Source organism: Petromyzon marinus, unplaced genomic scaffold, assembly GCF_048934315.1.
Source record: "Petromyzon marinus isolate PM22_M1 ecotype Great Lakes invasive population unplaced genomic scaffold, UKy_Petmar_22M1.pri1.0 PM_Scaffold_117, whole genome shotgun sequence".
In the NCBI taxonomy this organism is placed as follows: Eukaryota; Metazoa; Chordata; class Hyperoartia; order Petromyzontiformes; family Petromyzontidae; genus Petromyzon; species Petromyzon marinus.
The window spans coordinates 171,332-185,090 of record NW_027423077.1 but is presented as its reverse complement, the minus strand read 5'-3'; positions in this window follow the sequence as shown (position 1 = coordinate 185,090).

Sequence of the window (13,759 nt, the reverse complement as noted above, 5' to 3'; positions counted from 1 at the left end):
GTGTAGGTGTGAGGAAGTGTAAGTCTGAGGGAGTGTAGGTGTGAGGGAGTGTAAGTGTGAGGGAGTGTAAGTGTGAGGAAGTGTAGGTGTGAAGGAGTGTAGGTGTGAGGGAGTGTAGGTGTGAGGGAGTGTGCGTGTGAGTGAGTGTAAGTGTGAGGGAGTGTAGGTGTGAGGGAGTGTAGGTGTGAGGGAGTGTAGGTGTGAGGGAGTGTAAGTGTGAGTGAGTGTAAGTGTGAGGAAGTGTAAGTCTGAGGGAGTGTAGGTGTGAGGGAGTGTAAGTGTGAGGGAGTGTAAGTGTGAGGAAGTGTAGGTGTGAGGGAGTGTAAGTGTGAGGGAGTGTAAGTGTGAGGGAGTGTAGGTGTGAGGGAGTGTAAGTGTGAGGGCGTGTAGGTGAGGGAGTGTAAGTGTGAGGGAGTGTAGGTGTGAGGGAGTGTAGGTGTGAAGGAGTGTAAGTTTGAGGGATTGTAAGTGTGAGGGAGTGTAGGATTCAGTGTGCAGGTTCCAGTGTACAGGGTTTCGTGTACAGGTTCCAGTGTGCAGGGTCCAGTGTACAGGGTCCAGTGTGCAGGTTCCAGTGTACAGGTTCCAGTGTGCAGGGTCCAGTGTGCAGGTTCCAGTGTACAGGGTCCAGTGTACAGGTTCCAGTGTACAGGGTCCAGTGTACAGGTTCCAGTGTACAGGGTCCAGTGTGCAGGTTCCAGTGTGCAGGTTCCAGTGTGCAGGTTCCAGTGTACAGTGTCCAGTGTGCAGGTTCCAGTGTGCAGGTTCCAGTGTAAATGGTCCAGTGTACAAGGTTGAGTTCCGAATGGCAATGTCATGCATCAACATCACGCGCAATCAGCACACAGAACACGAGGCGAGATGAACACAATATGTAAGTAAATAACTTAAAGTGTGCAAAGAAGAGCACGTACACTTGAAGGGATTGGAGGTCCAAAAGTGATTTAGAGTAGGACAAGTGTGGTAAAGTGTTGTTCCCAAACGTTGCTCGGCTATTTCTAAGATCATGGGTTGCCCTACGGAACAGGGGGTGGGAGGGGGGGACTGAGCACGAAGAGCGAGGAGCTGCTACGGAAGTGTGCACGGGGATTGTGGCCCCCGTGCATGGGGATTGTGGCCCCCGTGCACGGGGATTGTGGTCCTCCTGCACGGGGATTGTGGTCCTCGTGCACGGGGATTTTGGTGTCCGCTTTCAAAGGGACCAGCCACTGGTCTGGGCAACAACGGCCATTGCTTAGAAACAGACGCCTAATGTTTATATTCCATTGAAGACGGTGTCATTGACGATTGTGTTGAGTCGTGTTTGTTGTTAATTGTCCTTGCTCTCCACTGTCAACGCAGCACGTACAAATAATCTGTTGGAATAGATTTGTGAACAAGAAGGCATCATGTGCAGGTGTACTGCATTGTAACATCAACAGGGTCAGGTGTTGAGCCATGGCACTGCTGCATGGAGTTTTGCACTCAACTCGGACCCATATCTGACAGAGTGGGGCCTTGCTTGTAACATCTGGCACTTTACAAGCATTGATACAAGCGATGAGACTGAGGGTCAAAAAAATATTTAAAATATAAGATAAATAAATAAAAACAAAAAATTGAAAAATAATATATTTTTTAACAAAATAAAAATAAAAAATATATATAAAAAAGAGGGTCAAAACCTGTCCAGAGTATTGCTTGTTGTTCAACCAATGCTGCTGATAGAATGCATTCTTAGAAGGTTGTGTGGCTGATGGGATGCATAAAGCACTTGAATCGTTTATGTGCAGGGACAAATATGTAGCGGCTCGTGTCTGCTTCGGTACTTCGTTATTTTATTAATGTATCTGTTGTAGCTTTGTATTTGTCCTGAAGTGGGCGTCACGTGACCGTGTACAGTGCAGTTCTGCACCGGTACTCCAAAGATGTCCCCCAGAGGGCGACTTATAGCCAAACCACTCATCTCTAACGTTCACCTCTAAACACTTAACCCTAATGACTGTAACCCTTGACCCTAAACCCGAACGATGACCACTAAACGGTGAGTATATAAGAGAGTACTGAATATGTCCACGAGAGAGTGACAGGTAACCACAGCGAACTCCGACCCCTCACCACCGTCATATAAACTTACTCGTTGGTAACTCAACCACAACCACACCACTACCCCCCCAAACCCCTGACCCTAACACCCCTGATATAAACGTTACTCGTGGGCTTGTGGCCACATCTGCGTCATTACATGGTGTTGCTTGCTGCCGGTCTTGTTTGATTCTCCGATTTAATGTCCCTAAGTCGACACAAGTATATGGTTGAAGCATCACCCTCCTCTCTAGGCCCCTCCTCGTCAATGCACGATAATAATTTACTTATTTATCTATCCAGGAGAGCCACACTGAGAGGGTCCTCCTACATTGGGTTCATATTTTGAGGTTTTATTTTGCCAATTGATTATCAGCGTTTATTATACGTGGAGAAAACCCACATGCGCAAGGGGGCAACACTCTATCCCTGTACTGATGGTAACAGATAGCAGTTATTCCACTGCCTAAAATAATGCCCAACCTTTAACCATAATCTCACTTAAACCTTCCATAATCCTTACATGAATCATACATTATTATCCCCACTTTTCATCATAATATTATTCGCTTTCGCGACTAATATTATTCATCATGAATATTTTTTTACTTAGATCCTATAAATTTAAATGTGTCGTTAACCCACCACTACCCGACCGTGTACGGCGGTCACGCTCAGCGCGAGCCACCAACACAGCACGAGCGGGCGCAGTTGCGATCCGTTACGGTGGTCGCACGAGTTCATGAAGTTTGTGATGCTGGTAGCTTTGGACATTCTGGGTCCGTTGCCAACATCCGCGATGGAGATACAGTAAGTACATCCAAGTAGCAATGGAATCACTTGACGAGGTGGCCCATAACTTGCCTCCTGTCAGATCAAATAGCCAAAACGAATGCAGATGCATCCATCAAGCGCTATGTTTTTTAATGTAACTGCCGAAGCAGCTTCTAACCGATCGTGGCACAAACCTTAAATGTGCATTACTTAATGAGAGAGACGACCATTGCCCGATGGGGATGGCGAGCCCCCCCATGCCTCTGCTGACAACCCCCTTCTCCTGGTCGAGAAGAAGGGAGCCAGCGAGGAGGAGGAGGCGAAGCGACGAGCTGGAAGTCAGGTAGGGAGGAGGGGACTGCGAGATGCAGCAGCAGCAGCGGTGGTGGTGGTGGTGGACACTGTGGTCTGGTCAGGGAGCACCGGTCGTCTGGACAGGCAGTTAGACAATTACTGTAGGTGTGAGGGAGTGTAAGTGTGAGGGAGTGTAAGTGTGAGGGAGTGTAAGTGTGAGGGAGTGTAGGTGTGAGGGAGTGTAAGTGTGAGGTAGTGTAGGTGTGAGGGAGTTTAAGTGTGAGGGAGTGTAGGTGTGAGGGAGTGTAAGTGTGAGGGAGTGTAAGTGTGAGGGAGTGTAGGTGTGAGGGAGTGTAGGTGTGAGGGAGTGTAAGTGTAAGGGAGTGTAGGTGTGAGGGAGTGTAAGTGTGAGGGAGTGTAAGTGTGAGGGAGTGTAGGTGTGAGGGAGTGTAAGTTTGAGGGAGTGTAAGTGTGAGGGAGTGTAGGTGTGAGAGTGCGTAAGTGTGAGGGCGTGTAGGTGAGGGAGTGTAAGTGTGAGGGAGTGTAGGTGTGAGAGAGTGTAGGTGTGAGGGAGTGTAGGTGTGAGAGAGTGTAGGTGTGAGGGAGTTTAGGTGTGAGTGTGTGAGGGAGTGTAAGTGTGAGGGAGTGTAGGTGTGAGGGAGCGTAGGTGTGAGGGAGTGTGAGTGTGAGTGAGTGTAGGTGTGAGGAAGTGTAGGTGTGAGGGAGTGTTGGTGTGAGGGAGTGTAAGTGTGAGGGAGTGTAAGTGTGAGGGAGTGTAAGTGTGAGGGAGTGTAGGTGTGTGTAAGTGTGAGGGCGTGTGAGTGTGAGTGATTGTAAGTGTGAGGGAGTGTAGGTGTGAGGGAGTGTAAGTGTGAGGGAGTGTAGGTGTGAGGGAGTGTAAGTGTGAGGGAGTGTAAGTGTGAGGGAGTGTAGGTGTGAGGGAGTGTAAGTGTGAGGGCGTGTAGGTGAGGGAGTGTAGGTGTGAGGGAGTGTAAATGTGAGAGAGTGTAAGTGTGAGGAAGTGTAAGTGTGAGGGAGTGTAGGTGTGAGGGAGTGTAAGTGTGAGGGCGTGTAGGTGAGGGAGTGTAAGTGTGAGGGATTGTAGGTGTGAGGGAGTGTAGGTGTGATGGAATGTATTTGTGAGGGAGTGTAACTTTTAGGGAGTGTAAGTGTGAGGGAGTGTAGGTGTGAGTGAGCGTAAGTGTGAGGGCGTGTAGGTGAGGGAGTGGAAGTGTGAGGGAGTGTAAGTGTGAGGGAGTGGAGGTGTGAGGGAGTGTAGGTGTGAGGGAGTGTAGGTGTGAGGGAGTGTAGGTGTGCGAGAGTGTAGGTGTGAGGGAGTGTAGGTGTGAGTGTGTGAGGGAGTGTAAGTGTGAGGGAGTGTAGGTGTGAGGAAGTGTAGGTGTGAGGGAGTGTAGGTGTGAGGGAGTGTGAGTGAGTGTAAGTGTGAGGGAGTGTAGGTGTGAGGGAGCGTAGGTGTGAGGGAGTGTAAGTGTGAGTGAGTGTAGGTGTGAGGAAGTGTAAGTGTGAGGGAGTGCAGGTGTGAGGGAGTGTAAGTGTGAGGGAGTGTAAGTGTGAGGGCGTGTGAGTGAGTGTAAGTGTGAGGGAGTGTAGGTGTGAGGGAGTGTAAGTGTGAGGGAGTGTAGGTGTGAGGGAGTGTAAGTGTGAGTGAGTGTAAGTGTGAGGGAGTGTAGGTGTGAGGGACTGTAGGTGTGAGGGAGTGTAAGTGTGAGTGAGTGTAGGTGTGAGGAAGTGTAAGTCTGAGGGAGTGTAGGTGTGAGGGAGTGTAAGTGTGAGGGAGTGTAAGTGTGAGGAAGTGTAGGTGTGAAGGAGTGTAGGTGTGAGGGAGTGTAGGTGTGAGGGAGTGTGCGTGTGAGTGAGTGTAAGTGTGAGGGAGTGTAGGTGTGAGGGAGTGTAGGTGTGAGGGAGTGTAAGTGTGAGGGCGTGTAGGTGAGGGAGTGTAAGTGTGAGGGAGTGTAGGTGTGAGGGAGTGTAGGTGTGAAGGAGTGTAAGTTTGAGGGATTGTAAGTGTGAGGGAGTGTAGGATTCAGTGTGCAGGTTCCAGTGTACAGGGTTTCGTGTACAGGTTCCAGTGTGCAGGGTCCAGTGTACAGGGTCCAGTGTGCAGGTTCCAGTGTGCAGGTTCCAGTGTACAGGTTCCAGTGTGCAGGTTCCAGAGTGCAGGTTCCAGAGTGCAGGTTCCAGTGTAAATGGTCCAGTGTACAAGGTTGAGTTCCGAATGGCAATGTCATGCATCAACATCACGCGCAATCAGCACACAGAACACGAGGCGAGATGAACACAATATGTAAGTAAATAACTTAAAGTGTGCAAAGAAGAGCACGTACACTTGAAGGGATTGGAGGTCCAAAAGTGATTTAGAGTAGGACAAGTGTGGTAAAGTATTGATCCCAAACGTTGCTCGGCTATTTCTAAGATCATGGGTTGCCATACGGAACAGGGGGTGGGAGGGGGGGGGGACTGAGCACGAAGAGCGAGGAGCTGCTACGGAAGTGTGCACGGGGATTGTGGTCCTCGTGCACGGGGATTGTGGCCCCCGTGCACGGGGATTGTGGTCCCCGCTGTCAAAATGACGAGCCACTGGTCTGGACAACAACGGCCATTGCTTAGAAACAGACGCCTAATGTTTACATTCCATTGAAGACGGTGTCATTGACGATTGTGTTGAGTCGTGTTTGTCATTAGTTGTCCTTGCTCTCCACTGTCAACGCAGCACGTACAAATAATCTGTTGGAAAAGATTTGTGAACAAGAAGGCATCATGTGCAGGTGTACTGCATTGTAACATCAACAGGGTCAGGTGTTGAGCCATGGCACTGCTGCATGGAGTTTTGCACTCAACTCGGACCCATATCTGACAGAGTGGGGCCTTGCTTGTAACATCTGGCACTTTACAAGCATTGATACAAGCGATGAGACTTGAGGGCCAAAAATAAATATTAAAAATATAAAATAAATAAAAAGCACAAATTGGGAAGAAAATAAAAAATATATATTTTTTTGAAAAATAAAAATAAAAAATAAACAAAATATATAAAAAGAGGGTCAAAACCTGTCCAGAGTATTGCTTGTTGTTCAACCAATGCTGCTGATAGAATGCATTCTTAGAAGGTTGTGTGGCTGATGGGATGCATAAAGCACTTGAATCGTTTATGTGCAGGGACAAATATGTAGCGGCTCGTGTCTGCTTCGGTACTTCGTTATTTTATTAATGTATCTGTTGTAGCTTTGTATTTGTCCTGAAGTGGGCGTCACGTGAGCGTGTACCGTGCAGTACTGCACCGGGACTCCAAAGATGTCCCCCAGAGGGCGACTTATAGCCAAACCACTCATCTCTAACCTTCACCTCTAAACCCTTAACCCTAATGACTGTAACCCTTGACCCTAAACCCGAACGATGACCACTAAACGGTGAGTATATAAGAGAGTACTGAATATGTCCACGAGAGGGTGACAGGTAACCACAGCGAACTCCGACCCCTCACCACCGTCATATAAACTTACTCGTTGGTAACTCAACCACAACCACACCACTACCCCCCCAAACCCCTGACCCTAACACCCCTGATATAAACGTTACTCGTGGGCTTGTGGCCACATCTGCGTCATTACATGTTGTTGCCTGCTGCCGGTCTTGTTTGATTCTCCGCTTTAATGTCCCCAAGTCGACACAAGTATATGGTTGAAGCATCACCCTCCTCTCTAGGCCCCTCCTCGTCAATGCACGATAATAATTTACTTATTTATCTATCCAGGAGAGCCACACTGAGAGGGTCCTCCTACATTGGGTTCATATTTTGAAGTTTTATTTTAATAATCCTTACATGAATCATACATTATTATCCCCACTTTTAATTATATTCGTCGGTTTCGCGACTAATATTATTCATCATAAATATTTTTTGACTTAGATCCTATAAATATATCGTTAACCCACCAATACCCGACACACCCAAAATTATGGCAAATCGCCTGATGAAGCTGGTTATAATCACCAGCGAAACATCGTACTCAAATTGTCAATGTTGTGGGTTTACTCTCCAAAACACAACCTGTTAGTGATGTCGTAGTAACTAATTGGCACGTTTTATGAAGGTGACAAACCTCAGTAATTGGCTGTGTCGAGTGCTGGTGGGTTAACGACGCATTTATATTTACATTATCTAACCCCGGACAACCTTTACTCAGAGCACGTGTATTAGTTTATTCGTGCCGACACGTGGTACACCATGCTCCGTGTAACCCGGCTGAAGCGACCTCCACTCACTCTCCCAAAGCCGAGTTATTTCTAAGCCATCGCGCCACGATTCCACTCGCGAAGGATGGAGATCGATGTCGAGTAGTGGGGGTGGCCGTGTACGGCGGTCACGCTCAGCGCGAGCCACCAACACAGCACGAGCGGGCGCAGTTGCGATCCGTTACGGTGGTCGCACGAGTTCATGAAGTTTGTGATGCTGGTAGCTTTGGACATTCTGGGTCCGTTGCCAACATCCGCGATGGGGATACAGTAAGTACATCCAAGTAGCGATGGAATCACTTGACGAAGTGGCCCGTAACTTACGTCCTGTCAGATGAAACAGCCAAAACGATTGCAGATGCATCCATCAAGGGCCATGTTTTTTTTTTAACCGATCGTGGCACAAACCTTCAATGTGCATTACTCAATGAGAGAGACGACCATTGCCCGATGGGGATGGCGAGCCCCCCCACGCCTCTACTGACAACCCCCTTCTCCTGGTCGAGAAGAAGGGAGCCAGCGAGGAGGAGGAGGCGAAGCGACGAGCTGGAAGTCAGGTAGGGAGGAGGGGACTGCGAGATGCAGCAGCAGCAGCAGCGGTGGTGGTGGTGGACACTGTGGTCTGGTCAGGGAGCACCGGTCGTCTGGACGGGCAGTTAGACAATTACTGTAGGTGTGAGGGAGTGTAAGTGTGAGGGAGTGTAAGTGTGAGGGAGTGTAAGTGTGAGGGAGTGTAAGGGTGAGGGAGTGTAGGTGTGAGGGAGTGTAAGTGTGAGGGAGTGTAAGTGTGAGGGAGTGTAAGTGTGAGGGAGTGTAAGTGTGAGGGAGTGTAAGTGTGAGGGCGTGTAGGTGAGGGAGTGTAAGTGTGAGGGAGTGTAGGTGTGAGGGAGTGTAGGTGTGAGGGAGTGTAAGTTTGAGGGAGTGTAATTGTGAGGGAGTGTAGGTGTGAGGGAGTGTAGGTGTGAGGGAGCGTAAGTGTGAGGGCGTGTAGGTGAGGGAGTGTAAGTGTGAGGAAGTGTAAGTGTGAGGGAGTGTAGGTGTGAGGGAGTGTAGGTGTGAGGGAGTGTAAGTTTGAGGGAGTGTAAGTGTGAGGGAGTGTAGGTGTGAGGGAGTGTAGGTGTGAGGGAGTGTGAGTGTGAGTGAGTGTAAGTGTGAGGGAGTGTAGGTGTGAGGGAGTGTAGGTGTGAGGGAGTGTAAGTGTGAGTGAGTGTAGGCGTGAGGAAGTGTAAGTGTGAGGGAGTGTAGGTGTGAGGGAGTGTAAATGTGAGAGAGTGTAGGTGTGAGGGAGTGTAAGTGTGAGGGAGTGTAAGTGTGAGGGAGTGTAGGTGTGAGGGAGTGTAAGTGTGAGGAAGTGTAGGTGTGAGGAAGTGTAAGTGTGAGGGAGTGTAGGTGTGAGGGAGTGTAAGTGTGAGGGAGTGTAGGTGTGAGGGAGTGTAAGTGTGAGGGAGTGTAAGTGAGGGAGTGTAGGTGTGAGGGAGTGTAAGTGTGAGGGAGTGTAAGTGTGAGGGAGTGTAGTTGTGAGGGAGTGTAGGTGTGAGGGAGTGTAGGTGTGAGTGTGTGAGGGAGTGTAAGTGTGAAGGAGTGTACGTGTGAGGGAGTGTAGGTGTGAGGGAGAGTGAGTGAGTGTAGGTGTGAGGGAGTGTAAGTGTGAGTGAGTGTAGGTGTGAGGAAGTGTAAGTGTGAGGGAGTGCAGGTGTGAGGGAGTGTAAGTGTGAGGGAGTGTAGGTGTGAGGGAGTGTAAGTGTGAGGGAGTGTGAGTGTGAGTGAGTGTAGGTGTGAGGGAGTGTAGGTGTGAGGGAGTGTAAGTGTGAGGGAGTGTAAGTGTGAGGGCGTGTAGGTGAGGGAGTGGAAGTGTGAGGGAGTGTAGGTGTGAGCGAGTGTAGGTGTGAGGGAGTGTAAGTGTGAGGGAGTGTATGTGTGAGGGAGTGTAGGTGTGAGGGAGTGTGAGTGTGAGTGAGTGTAAGTGTGAGGGAGTGTAGGTGTGAGGGAGTGTAGGTGTGAGGGAGTGTAGGTGTGAGGAAGTGTAAGTGTGAGGGCGTGTAGGTGAGGGAGTGGAAGTGTGAGGGAGTGTAGGTGTGAGCGAGTGTAGGTGTGAGGGAGTGTAAGTTTGAGGGAGTGTAAGTGTGAGGGAGTGTTGGTGTGAGGGAGTGTAGGTGTGAGGGAGTGTGAGGGAGAGTGAGTGAGTGTAAGTGTGAGGGAGTGTAGGTGTGAGGGAGTGTAAGTGTGAGTGAGTGTAGGTGTGAGGAAGTGTAAGTGTGAGGGAGTGCAGGTGTGAGGGAGTGTAAGTGTGAGGGAGTGTAGGTGTGAGGGAGTGTAAGTGTGAGGGAGTGTGAGTGTGAGTGAGTGTAGGTGTGAGGGAGTGTAGGTGTGAGGGAGTGTAAGTGTGAGGGCGTGTAGGTGAGGTAGTGGAAGTGTGAGGGAGTGTAGGTGTGAGCGAGTGTAGGTGTGAGGGAGTGTAAGTGTGAGGGAGTGTAAGTGTGAGGGCGTGTAGGTGAGGTAGTGGAAGTGTGAGGGAGTGTAGGTGTGAGCGAGTGTAGGTGTGAGGGAGTGTAAGTGTGAGGGAGTGTATGTGTGAGGGAGTGTAGGTGTGAGGGAGTGTGAGTGTGAGTGAGTGTAAGTGTGAGGGAGTGTAGGTGTGAGGGAGTGTAGGTGTGAGCGAGTGTAGGTGTGAGGAAGTGTAAGTGTGAGGGAGTGTAAGTGTGAGGGCGTGTAGGTGAGGGAGTGGAAGTGTGAGGGAGTGTAGGTGTGAGCGAGTGTAGGTGTGAGGGAGTGTAAGTGTGAGGGAGTGTAAGTTTGAGGGAGTGTAAGTGTGAGCGAGTGTAGGTGTGAGGGAGTGTAGGTGTGAGGGAGTGTGAGTGAGTGTAAGTGTGAGGGAGTGTAGGTGTGAGGGAGTGTAGATGTGAGGGAGTGTAAGTGTGAGTGAGTGTAGGCGTGAGGAAGTGTAAGTGTGAGGGAGTGTAGGTGTGAGGGAGTGTAAATGTGAGAGAGTGTAGGTGTGAGGGAGTGTAAGTGTGAGGGAGTGTAAGTGTGAGGGAGTGTAGGTGTGAGGGAGTGTAAGTGTGAGGAAGTGTAGGTGTGAGGAAGTGTAAGTGTGAGGGAGTGTAGGTGTGAGGGAGTGTAAGTCTGAGGGAGTGTAGGTGTGAGGGAGTGTAAGTGTGAGGGAGTGTAAGTGAGGGAGTGTAGGTGTGAGGGAGTGTAAGTGTGAGGGAGTGTAAGTGTGAGGGAGTGTAGTTGTGAGGGAGTGTAGGTGTGAGGGAGTGTAGGTGTGAGTGTGTGAGGGAGTGTAAGTGTGAAGGAGTGTACGTGTGAGGGAGTGTAGGTGTGAGGGAGAGTGAGTGAGTGTAAGTGTGAGGGAGTGTAGGTGTGAGGGAGTGTAGGTGTGAGGGAGTGTAAGTGTGAGTGAGTGTAGGTGTGAGGAAGTGTAAGTGTGAGGGAGTGCAGGTGTGAGGGAGTGTAAGTGTGAGGGAGTGTAGGTGTGAGGGAGTGTAAGTGTGAGGGAGTGTGAGTGTGAGTGAGTGTAGGTGTGAGGGAGTGTAGGTGTGAGGGAGTGTAAGTGTGAGGGAGTGTAAGTGTGAGGGCGTGTAGGTGAGGGAGTGGAAGTGTGAGGGAGTGTAGGTGTGAGCGAGTGTAGGTGTGAGGGAGTGTAAGTGTGAGGGAGTGTATGTGTGAGGGAGTGTAGGTGTGAGGGAGTGTGAGTGTGAGTGAGTGTAAGTGTGAGGGAGTGTAGGTGTGAGGGAGTGTAGGTGTGAGGGAGTGTAAGTGTGAGTGAGTGTAGGTTTGATGAAGTGTAAGTGTGAGGGAGTGTAAGTGTGAGGGAGTGTAAATGTGAGAGAGTGTAAGTGTGAGGAAGTGTAGGTGTGAGGAAGTGTAAGTGTGAGGGAGTGTAGGTGTGAGGGAGTGTAAGTGTGAGGGAGTGTAGGTGTGAGGGAGTGTAAGTGTGAGGGCGTGTAGGTGAGGGAGTGGAAGTGTGAGGGAGTGTAGGTGTGAGGGAGTGTAGGTGTGAGGGAGTGTAAGTGTGAGGGAGTGTAGGTGTGAGGGAGTGTATGTGTGAGGGAGTGTAGGTGTGAGGGAGTGTAGGTGTGAGTGTGTGAGGGAGTGTAAATGTGAGGGAGTGTAGGTGTGAGGGAGTGTAGGTGTGAGTGAGTGTAGGTGTGAGGAAGTGTAGGTGTGAGGAAGTGTAAGTGTGAGGGAGTGCAGGTGATAGGGAGTGTAAGTGTGAGGGCGTGTGAGTGTGAGTGAGTGTAAGTGTGAGGGAGTGTAAGTGTGAGGGAGTGTAGGTGTGAGGGAGTGTATGTGTGAGGGCGTGTAGGTCAGGGAGTGTAAGTGTGAGGGAGTGTAGGTGTGAAGGAGTGTAGGTGTGAGGGAGTGTAGGTGTGAGGGAGTGTGAGTGTGAGTGAGTGTAAGTGTGAGGGAGTGTAGGTGTGAGGGAGTGTAGGTGTGAGGGAGTGTAGGTGTGAAGGAGTGTAGGTGTGAGGGAGTGTAGGTGTGAGGGAGTGTGAGTGTGAGTGAGTGTAAGTGTGAGGAAGTGTAGGTGTGAGGGAGTGTAGGTGTGAGGGAGTGTAGTTGTGAGGGAGTGTAAGTGTGAGGGAGTGTAGGTGTGAGGGAGTGTAAGTGTGAGGGAGTGTAGGTGTTAGGGAGTGTAGTTGTGAGGGAGTGTAAGTGTGAGGGAGTGTAGGTGTGAGGGAGTGTAAGTGTGAGGGAGTGTAGGTTCCAGTGTACAGGGTCCAGTGTGCAGGTTCCAGTGTACAGGTTCCAGTGTACAGGGTCCACTGTGCAGGTTCCAGTGTGCAGGTTCCAGTGTGCAGGTTCCGGTGTGCAGGTTTCAGTGTGCAGGTTCCGGTGTGCAGGTTCCAATGTGCAGGTTCTAGTGTAAATGGTCCAGTGTACAAGGTTGTGTTCCGAATGGCAATGTCATGCATCAACATCACGCGCAATCAGCACACAGAACACGAGGCGAGATGAACACAATATGTAAGTAAATAACTTAAAGTGTGCAAAGAAGAGCACGTACACTTGAAGGGATTGGAGGTCCAAAAGTGATTTAGAGTAGGACAAGTGTGGTAAAGTGTTGTTCCCAAACGTTGCTCGGCTATTTCTAAGATCATGGGTTGCCCTACGGAACAGGGGGTGGGAGGGGGGGGGACTGAGCACGAAGAGCGAGGAGCTGCTACGGAAGTGTGCACGGGGATTGTGGCCCCCGTGCATGGGGATTGTGGCCCCCGTGCACGGGGATTGTGGTCCTCCTGCACGGGGATTGTGGTCCTCGTGCACGGGGATTTTGGTGTCCGCTTTCAAAGGGACCAGCCACTGGTCTGGGCAACAACGGCCATTGCTTAGAAACAGACGCCTAATGTTTATATTCCATTGAAGACGGTGTCATTGACGATTGTGTTGAGTCGTGTTTGTTGTTAATTGTCCTTGCTCTCCACTGTACACGCAGCACGTACAAATAATCTGTTGGAATAGATTTGTGAACAAGAAGGCATAATGTGCAGGTGTACTGCATTGTAACATCAACAGGGTCAGGTGTTGAGCCATGGCACTGCTGCATGGAGTTTTGCACTCAACTCGGACCCATATCTGACAGAGTGGGGCCTTGCTTGTAACATCTGGCACTTTACAAGCATTGATACAAGCGATGAGACTGAGGGTCAAAAAAATATTTAAAATATAAGATAAATAAATAAAAATAAAAAATTGAATAATAATATATTTTTTAATAAAATAAAAATAAAATATATATAAAAAAGAGGGTCAAAACCTGTCCAGAGTATTGCTTGTTGTTCAACCAATGCTGCTGATAGAATGCATTCTTAGAAGGTTGTGTGGCTGATGGGATGCATAAAGCACTTGAATCGTTTATGTGCAGGGACAAATATGTAGCGGCTCGTGTCTGCTTCGGTACTTCGTTATTTTATTAATGTATGTGTTGTAGCTGTGTATTTGTCCTGAAGTGGGCGTCACGTGACCGTGTACCGTGCAGTTCTGCACCGGTACTCCAAAGATGTCCCCCAGAGGGCGACTTATAGCCAAACCACTCATCTCTAACGTTCACCTCTAAACACTTAACCCTAATGACTGTAACCCTTGACCCTAAACCCGAACGATGACCACTAAACGGTGAGTATATAAGAGAGTACTGAATATGTCCACGAGAGAGTGACAGGTAACCACAGCGAACTCCGACCCCTCACCACCGTCATATAAACTTACTCGTTGGTAACTCAACCACAACCACACCACTACCCCCCCAAACCCCTGACCCTAACACCCCTGATATAAACGTTACTCGTGGGCTTGTGGCCACATCTGCGTCATTACATGGTGTTGCTTGCTGCCGGTCTTGTTTGATTCTCCGATTTAATGTCCCTAA